General features: G+C 33.6%; 1 protein-coding gene across 5 annotated transcripts in view; it reads left to right on the top strand.

Moving 5' to 3' along the window:
- The window catches only part of LOC117175525 (gonadotropin-releasing hormone receptor), a 355,246-nt gene that overhangs the window by 206,918 nt on the left and 139,578 nt on the right, over positions 1-8,750 (top strand). The window lies entirely within an intron of this gene.

Here is an 8,750-nt window from a genome sequence, read left to right as displayed (position 1 = left end):
TTTTATTTAAAGACTTTCAATATCTTCCTTATAATGAAATTGAGCAAATGTTTTATTATTTGAAATAAAGAAGGTGTGTTGAATCAAAAATATTTATTCAAAGAAATCTTTTTGCTTCAATCAAAAGGATCTTTTTCTCAGTGTAAGCGTACGGATATCATAAGTGATGTGGGTCAGGCCTGTCCAGAGAGGGGAGTTTGACTGAATCACCAGATGTTTGAGTTCTACCACCACTCTCTCTACTCAGCTTCGGTGGTGGTCGGTTTCTGAAATGGAAGGGAGATCTTCAATGCTGTAGATACATAATATCTCGGAAGGTGTCTTAGAGCGACTAAATTTAAAATCAAATAAAGTAATTTGGAATTTAATTAATTAATATATTAACAATAAATGAATGCATAAATCTTACAAATAGGGAAAGTACATAATATTCTATTTGAAGAAAGTTGGAAACAAATCTTCGAAGCCAATACTTTCATGGAAAATTACAACTTCATTTCAATAGAGAATTTAAAGGCCTTTTTTATTGAACTACTTAATTTCCCTATCATTAAAAATAAAATATACAATTACATTTTCTACACTATATTATTGTATTGCAATAAATTCAAATTCAATGTATAAACTTTTATAAATATTGAAGGGCAATGATTTCAACATTTTTTAAACATTAGGTTTCACTTGGCAAAGAAATTGTCAGAATTATTTGAAACCAGGATCTTGCAATATACCTATTGAAAGTTATGGCGCTTATACATTTCCTTTATTTATTATTTTAAAGTAAAATGTAATCATATATCAACTATTTATATTTTGAAATTTTGGCGATATTGAGGAAATCATATTCCTGTTGACAAAAGATATAATTTTTCAAGCTCAGAATGTCAGTAAACATTTCTCTTTCGTTCAAGTTGCATCTTACATTTACAGCAATAAAATAAAAATATTGCATTTCAAATTAGTCGGCCTGAAGCACCTACTTCAAAACTTATCTGCGGTACTGAATTCTGCAATGTGCGTCACGTGACACGCGCCACGAACAACCACGAAGCCTTTCCGGCAGCGAGTGGAGGTTGGTGGTAGCGTTAAGGTCTCAAATCGCTTTTCGTCCAGTTATGACCATTCTCATGGCTAAAACATGTGCTGTTTGAGTCGAACTCCTGTATCTGGACAGGCCTGATGTAGGGCAGCTAATTATTGGGAAAGCACTCCCGCGGAGGAAGACTAATAAGCAATAGGAAATGCAATTTTTCTCTTTTGCCGAATGTTCATCTCTCCTACTTCAAATTTTCGATCTTTCTCCCTATTAGAGTCGAAACAAATATTTAACCGTTAACTATAACACGTTCGGATCAGTTAGTCGATTCTCAGTCCAGGTTCGCGAATCAAACTTCTGACTAAAATTAGGACCATCGATCTAGTTGATTGAAATCATATACACTATAGGTTATTGGTTTCTTTCAATAATCGAGATGGTCTGTCCCCACCTCTGACCAAGCTAAGCCATATAATTACAACAAAAACTACAACCGATTATTTTTTATTGTGGAATGAAATTCATGAAAACGGAATCAATTCGGTTTCGTGAATTTTATTTGATCTTTCACCTTGTTTGTGGAACCAAATTTAAAATATTTAAATAATTATTGTTGACTCTCTAATCAAAACTCAAATAGTTGAATTTAAGAACCACGGTTGTTCAAATTAAAATTCACATAGGTAATGAACAGTCTCATTAAATTATTAACATATACCTTGTATATCATTTATATCATTTTAATATTAATTTGAAACTTATAAATCCCAAAATAATACAAATTTCAAAAACAATGTAGAAAACCCCTTGGAAATATAGGTCAGAAAAGAAATATAAATACCTAATCCTTTAGAGTATTAAATTTAATATCTTTTTCATTGGTATCTATTATATTAATAAACTTTCTTGTTTATAATAATTTTTCTTCGATTTCGACCTCTTCTTTGTCACGATCTTGTAGCTTGGTCTCGAATATGAGACAAATTTATCGATTATTGACGTATTTTCGTAAATAATCTGCGAATTTTGGAAAACAATTGAGGAACTCGATATGACAAGCCAAACCGTTCATCACTTTTTTTTCGTAAATAATTACAAAAATATGATGAGCGATTGGGAAAAGTTTCACAGAGTACTGACTAGCTTGACCGACCAATCTGGGAACTAGGAAATAGGTTCGCATTCACGTTGCCCACACACACTCTCACCCAAACGCGTCATGCGTATTTTGCGCGTAGGTTTGGTTCTAGTTCGTCAGAGGAGTGGCTAGAAGTTGTATAATACCTATATTATTTAAACTCGACGGCTGCGCGTATTTACGCACTCATGGTTTAGGTTTAGAAACTGTCGAGTGAGCAGTTTGAGGTTTCGAATCCTCAGAGTTGTGCGAATTTATAAGTTAAGTTACACAAATCAAATTTTTCCCTTTTTATATTTAAGTCTAAAATTTTCAGGAACTGTTCATAGGAAATACGAACTGTTCGTAAACAAATTCCAAACTATCCATACCCTGTAAAAAAGTTGGTGTAAACTTACATCCTGCGACGATGGGAATTATTTATTCGGTGTGGCACATAGTAAATGAGCAGAATTTTGTAAAAATACATATTTTTCTTCCTAATCTGCGTCTCCCATTAAGAAATACATGCAGGACGTAAATTTCTTGTCGTCGACCGTGAAATTGCGTACGGTTCGTAATCCAACACATCCAGTCAAATAGATATTGTAAAGTTCGATCTCCCTCAAATTTTCCTTCATACTCAAACATCCTTTATAGTTATTAAGAATAATATTTTATATAATTATATAGTATTATATGTATAGTAGTATATTATATATAATAGCATCTTTATGTAATAACCTTTTATAAATTTCCAAGGTGGCCAAAATCGTAGAAGAAACTTAAAATCTATTTGACGTACAAAACTACAAACGAAATGCGCTCTAAATGGTAAGTGGCCTTTCAGGCGTCTCCGGAACTTATCGCTTGAAATGACTTGCACTCGCTAGTCCCGAATGGTCAAAATTTACGTCCTGCACTGAGAGGATTTTTTTTAGAATAAATGATGAAAATGAATGAGAATTTAGTATAATATCGTTTCAAAATAGGGAAAACAGGGTTTGCGTATCAAAAATTAATATAGTGGTATTCAGCCGTCAGACCTAATATATTTTTGTTTGGAAAAATGAAAAAGATGTTGCATTAAATCTTATACAACTTGCAAGAATTTGAAATTCACTATATCAAAGTTAACAAGTAAAGTTAAAACGATAGTCATACATTTGATATGAAAGAGTGAAAATACCTTTTGAAGTTGTCATACAAAGAATACGAGAATCTTAAACGAATAAATGAAAAATAACTCACTCCACCAAAAGATTTAGCCTTCAGAATTAGGTAGTAAACACAGAAATTAAATATAACTTCATGCATAAGCATGCGTGCAATTATTATTTTTATTATTATATGATTAATTTATTCACTACATACATAATCGCTATGAAAAATCGGCACGGCTGCGGCGAGATTCGAACCTAACTTATCTAAAGCACTAACGCATTCCACGACAACTAAACCCCACGACTAACATAAATTATGGAATATTTAGCCAAAATATCGGCTAAGCGGCGTCGCTTGAAAACTCAGGGCATTATGATTTTCAATGATCAGATTGATTTTTTATCAAATAAATTTTTTTAACGGAACCGATAATATTCTTGTATGAACAACATTCTCTAATTTGATATCTCAGTAACTCATTGTAATAAACTTGAGTGTATATAGATATAATATTTTATAAATTGTACTCATTAAATTAAATCTTATTACCTTAGTGTATCAATTTCGTGAGAAAGAATTCTTAATGTTTATATACCATAGTAAATGAATTAATTTAAAATAGAAAGAGTGCCCTTTTATTTAAAATGTTGTGAGCATAACCTTTCGGTCCGATCGGAAAATGACGGAAACAATCGAGGAGCATTCTCAATCGAAACCAAATGAATAATCAAGAATAATTATTTCATAGTTTGATATGCGTCTCAGATTTCTGTCCAATTCATATTGACAATATCAATTTCTAAAATACATTTTCGTGATTATGATAGTCATTATTTTTTTATTTAAATTATTTTTCGAAAACTTAGTAAAAAGAATATCATTTTTGCATAGTGTTTAATTCTTGAAATAGAGATTAATAATATTTCGTATTTAGAATACTAATTTGTCGTCTTCGTGTTTTAAAAACTCGTATGTTAATATTAAACTTCGGTCCTAAAATACGAATAAATCTAATAAAACCTTGGCTTTCCCTATTTTGGAAGGATATTATACTGAAGTCTAATTAATTTATTTCATTAATTTTAACAAAAGGTCTCTCAGTGTGCAAATAATTCTCTGGCGTTCGTCCGCGCGGACTTACTCCCTCGCGGTATAAAAGCACACATCGTCAAAATTTACATACACTTTCACAAACTTAACGCCCCAAGTAAATTTATCAGCTTACGTAAACTTACTGTTTTTCACACTGATCGAATAATTTCCATCGTCGGAAGTACAATGAAACACTTCAATAGCCCTCCCTTCTATAGCCATTCCGGAAATTGAAGCCACACCGTAGGTTGGTATAACAGGAACTGCGCGGGGGCCGCGGGGTCTGCGGTTGTCACTCAGGCAAGCAGTCAAGCGTGAACAAACAAAAGCGGAGCGGGCTACAATAATTTAATTCACACTCAAGGTCAGCCCCAAAATCGGCGGTATAAAAGAGTTTCACTGTAGTCATTTTACAGTCGACTGCAAATTGAACAACCTTCGTTTTATTTTTACATCGTAACGTGAAGTGAAATTACACTACATCGCAAATAAGTACGGAAATATCGTAAATCAATCAGGTTGCATATTGTAATTTGAAAATACAATGCACATATAATTACTATTGTGAATATCACGAAAGCTTTCTTACAGTGTACATTTTACGTAGAAATAAGAATTTAATGTTTCATTTGTTTATCCCGTAACCGCGACCTAGCTACAAGTTCGTGACTTTTTTACGGATAAATTTTTTCCGTGTAGGCCTTGTTGTCAAAAAGTTATTCCAAAATGTTAGGTCTACACAGACGTTCCTCGGAGCACATTATTTAATGTTCTAAGTTTGCAACTCTATATTTAGTTTCATATAAACCTGATTTATTCCGAAGAGAATCACATTGACCTTAAAGTAATGTTTTTTCGTTATAAGTGGTGATAAGATAAGGCAATAAGAGTATTTCCGCAGGATACGAAACCTTTCTCTGAGAGCGCTTTTTGACGCCCTTTTCTTGAACGATTTTAAAGGAGATATTGAAGAGCTTGAAGAAAAAATGATTGTTAGTGTGGAGCAGAAATAAGGGAAGCGATAGTAACTGGTAAATGGCGGGGAGAAAATGTTTGAAATATGTTTACTTACTTGCAGATTTGGCGAGAATAGTATATTTGATACCATAATCCACTATATTTCGAAAAATAGATTGTACAAATATGAGTTCATGTTTTTAGTTATGGTAGTATATTTGGTACAATTTTCTAAGGTTGAAATTCCGGAAATGACACCTCAAAAATTTGACGTGTCAATGCTACTAGAGTTTTCTTTTGGAACATAAAGAAAAAAAACATTATACTGGAAATGATTGAAAATCATTAATAATAAAAAACACGAGAATAAAGTAAGTAAAGTTATAAGAGCGACATGAAAAAGCTGAAATTTATCATTTAAGCCAAGTGAAAAAAAATATTATGGTTTGAAACCCGAAAGAAATAGACAAATTACTTTGTAAACATAAAACTACTTTACTCACTTTGTGATACTTTGTAAACGTTTTAAAATCTTATGCTCTTTTTCGATTTTGAAGTTTTACACAAATTGTTTTTTGGACAAAATTATAATTGAATGGCCGCTTAAACTAGTTGTTTCCCCCTCACTTGTGTCCCTGTAGAAGATTTTAGTCCAGTTCGACCCGAAAGTAGGTCTAGAAAAAAAAATCAGTGCATACAGGCGAAAGTGCCACGATGCTTGCTGGCTTAAGTGACATGCTTCATAATACTGAAAGTTAATGCAGTAAAGTCTACGACACATCTCGCCACTACACTTCTCATTTCCCGATTTCTCCTTTGTTCGTTTGTCCTCACTCCTTGTCTCATCTCACGCACACGCTTACGCGGACGGCTATGCCTACTGCGCCGAACGCGGCTTGACGCAGGAGTGGAGTCTACTGTATAAATTAGACGTTACTGATAGTACAATTTCAGTTGGTTAACATGCACAATGTAGTTCGGTATCTCGGAAATGATTTCATAAATAGTTTCACTTATTCTCATAATAATGGTATAAGGACTTAACCATTCATTTTCTAATTTAGTTGATTTGCTTTCGTTCTGTATGAAAACGGAAGCGCCTGGTTCGAAGCTAGGGTTGCTTTGTATAATTTTAGTCTTGTTGGCGTTTGAGGCGCTCTTGCATCTTTCTTATTTTAGTTTTCCCTTTTTGATATACACTTCGTTTCGCCATTTACACATGTCGAATATTTCGTGATATGCATAAATTATCGAATTTTTGAACCAGTTCTGATATGAAATTTGCACCTTGATCTGTGAGTATGTGTTTAAGGACAGAAAAAATATAAATGTAGTAATAAAGCCAATTATTCAGTATGCTCTCCCTCGTTGGCACCTTCAATGGAATCAGAATAATGTATTTGTTGTGGACATCCTGAATGGATAAGATGTATTTATTTCCAGATTGCATTTCACCCAATGGTCCAACTATGTCCATAGCTATTTTTCGTTTGATTCCGTCGGTATTTCTGGAATCACAACTTCTACATTGGGTCGGATTAGGGTCAACTTTTCCTGTTGGCAAGATCTACATTTTTTGATGAAATCAATTGCAAGTTTTTCCATATCTTCCCAAGATGTTTGTTCGCGCAATGGTTTTGTTTTCTCCAAAGTGACCTTTCGCTACATTTCACTGTGCATCTCTTAATCAATTTTGCTTTTCTTTTCCATTTAGTAGTTTGTTAGATCGCTCACAGAGGAAAAAATCATGTTCTTTAAATTTTGTTTGTAAAAGGAAATTCAACATATCTCGAATGCGTAGCCTTTCAAGATTGGTGATTGAAGGGTCTTCCATATGATACTTCAATAGCTTCCAGCTTTTATTAGTTACAAAGTCTTTTCACTGTAAATTAGTTTCATCCACAATTCTTCATCGTAGTCTGGCAATTGTATTCACAGCAAAGAGAAGATATTTTTATTGCTAATTTTTATCCAATTTTTTTCGCCAGCTATGGGTTTGATTTTTAGTTTGCTTGGCTTGCGCTCTGTTTTTTAATATGAGCATTCCTTGACAATTTCCTTTTCGTCTTTTGGTTCGTGGTTTCTTAATATTGTTGCGATGGGTTGATTACCTTGGTTTGTTCGTTCTTCCTGTACAAATGCTTCTAGGTTAGAGCAAATCTTCTCTGTTTCTGAGTCATTATTATCGATAATGTTCTCACCATCAGATTACGGATTATTCTCTTTAGCACTGTCTTTCGCGTTTGCAGGTAAATTTTCTGAAATATTTTCCAATTGGTTGATTGAATGCATTCGGGAGAGTACAGTAGCCGCACTTTTGTCCTTGCCTTTTTTGTACTCAATTACGTAGTACATATATCCTTCAAGGTATAGTCTCCAGATTAGCAACCTTAATGAAGAATCTTTCACATTGAAGAGCCACTTCAAGGCTTATGATCCGTCTGTATTATAAACTTTCGTCCCAATAAATATTTCCGTAGTCGACAGTCTATTAATTCTTGAAAGCTCTTCTCACAGGCTGAAGTCCACTAGAAACATCGATCCTTTTTTGTCAGTGCTGTCAATGGTTTTGATATAGTTAGATAGTTTTTTTAATGAATTTGCAATATTATCCAAATAATCCCAACGAGGACATTACTTCTTTTTTGTTTGTTGGTCTCTTAAAATTATTAACGCTGATACTTTATTCGGCTCTAAGTTCCTCGATGGTGATATAAGTAATCTGTCCTTTGCTTTATGGAAGTAAGCTGATAAATTTAAATTTTATGTCATCGCCTGACAATCGTATATCGTTTTTAGTTTCGTTGTTGATGGGAATGAAAATCTGTGAGTCTTCGATTCGATAAATGGAATCAGGAACGTAAAAGTTATTTTCTATAAGTACATGTCCTCGTTTTCTATCTGTATCTATTGTGATCATTTTAAAAGAATTTATTGGTATGACGATTCCGTCGCTTTCGAGTGGATGTATTTTATCATCAAGCTGAAGAGTTTTGTCAGAGAAATTAAATTCGTAAGACTATAAAAGTGAGACACCTATGATTCCATCTTCTGGTAACGGAAAATTGTTAGGAATAATTATGAAATTATGTTCTGTGCCCTGAAATGTAAGTACGGTTACTTCCTCGATTGGGCGTTTATGGTTTCCCATAGAAAATGCTGTTCTTAATTGTTGACGTGGTTGATGTTCCGTACGCATTTTATCCTTGATCAAGTTTACGGACCCTCCCCTGTCTACTAATACATGGGCTAATCCTCTGGTTTAATGTAATTGTCCTTTAATAGAATATACCAGGTGTATACATATGAAACCGGTATTGCCATCTAGCGGCCAGTAGGCACACTTGTAGGCACTGTCGGAACTTACCATTTGTGCTAATTGGC

Source organism: Belonocnema kinseyi, chromosome 1, assembly GCF_010883055.1.
Source record: "Belonocnema kinseyi isolate 2016_QV_RU_SX_M_011 chromosome 1, B_treatae_v1, whole genome shotgun sequence".
Taxonomy (NCBI): Eukaryota; Metazoa; Arthropoda; class Insecta; order Hymenoptera; family Cynipidae; genus Belonocnema; species Belonocnema kinseyi.
The sequence above is the reverse complement of the archived record's forward strand: the minus strand, read 5'-3'. Positions and strand labels throughout refer to the sequence as shown.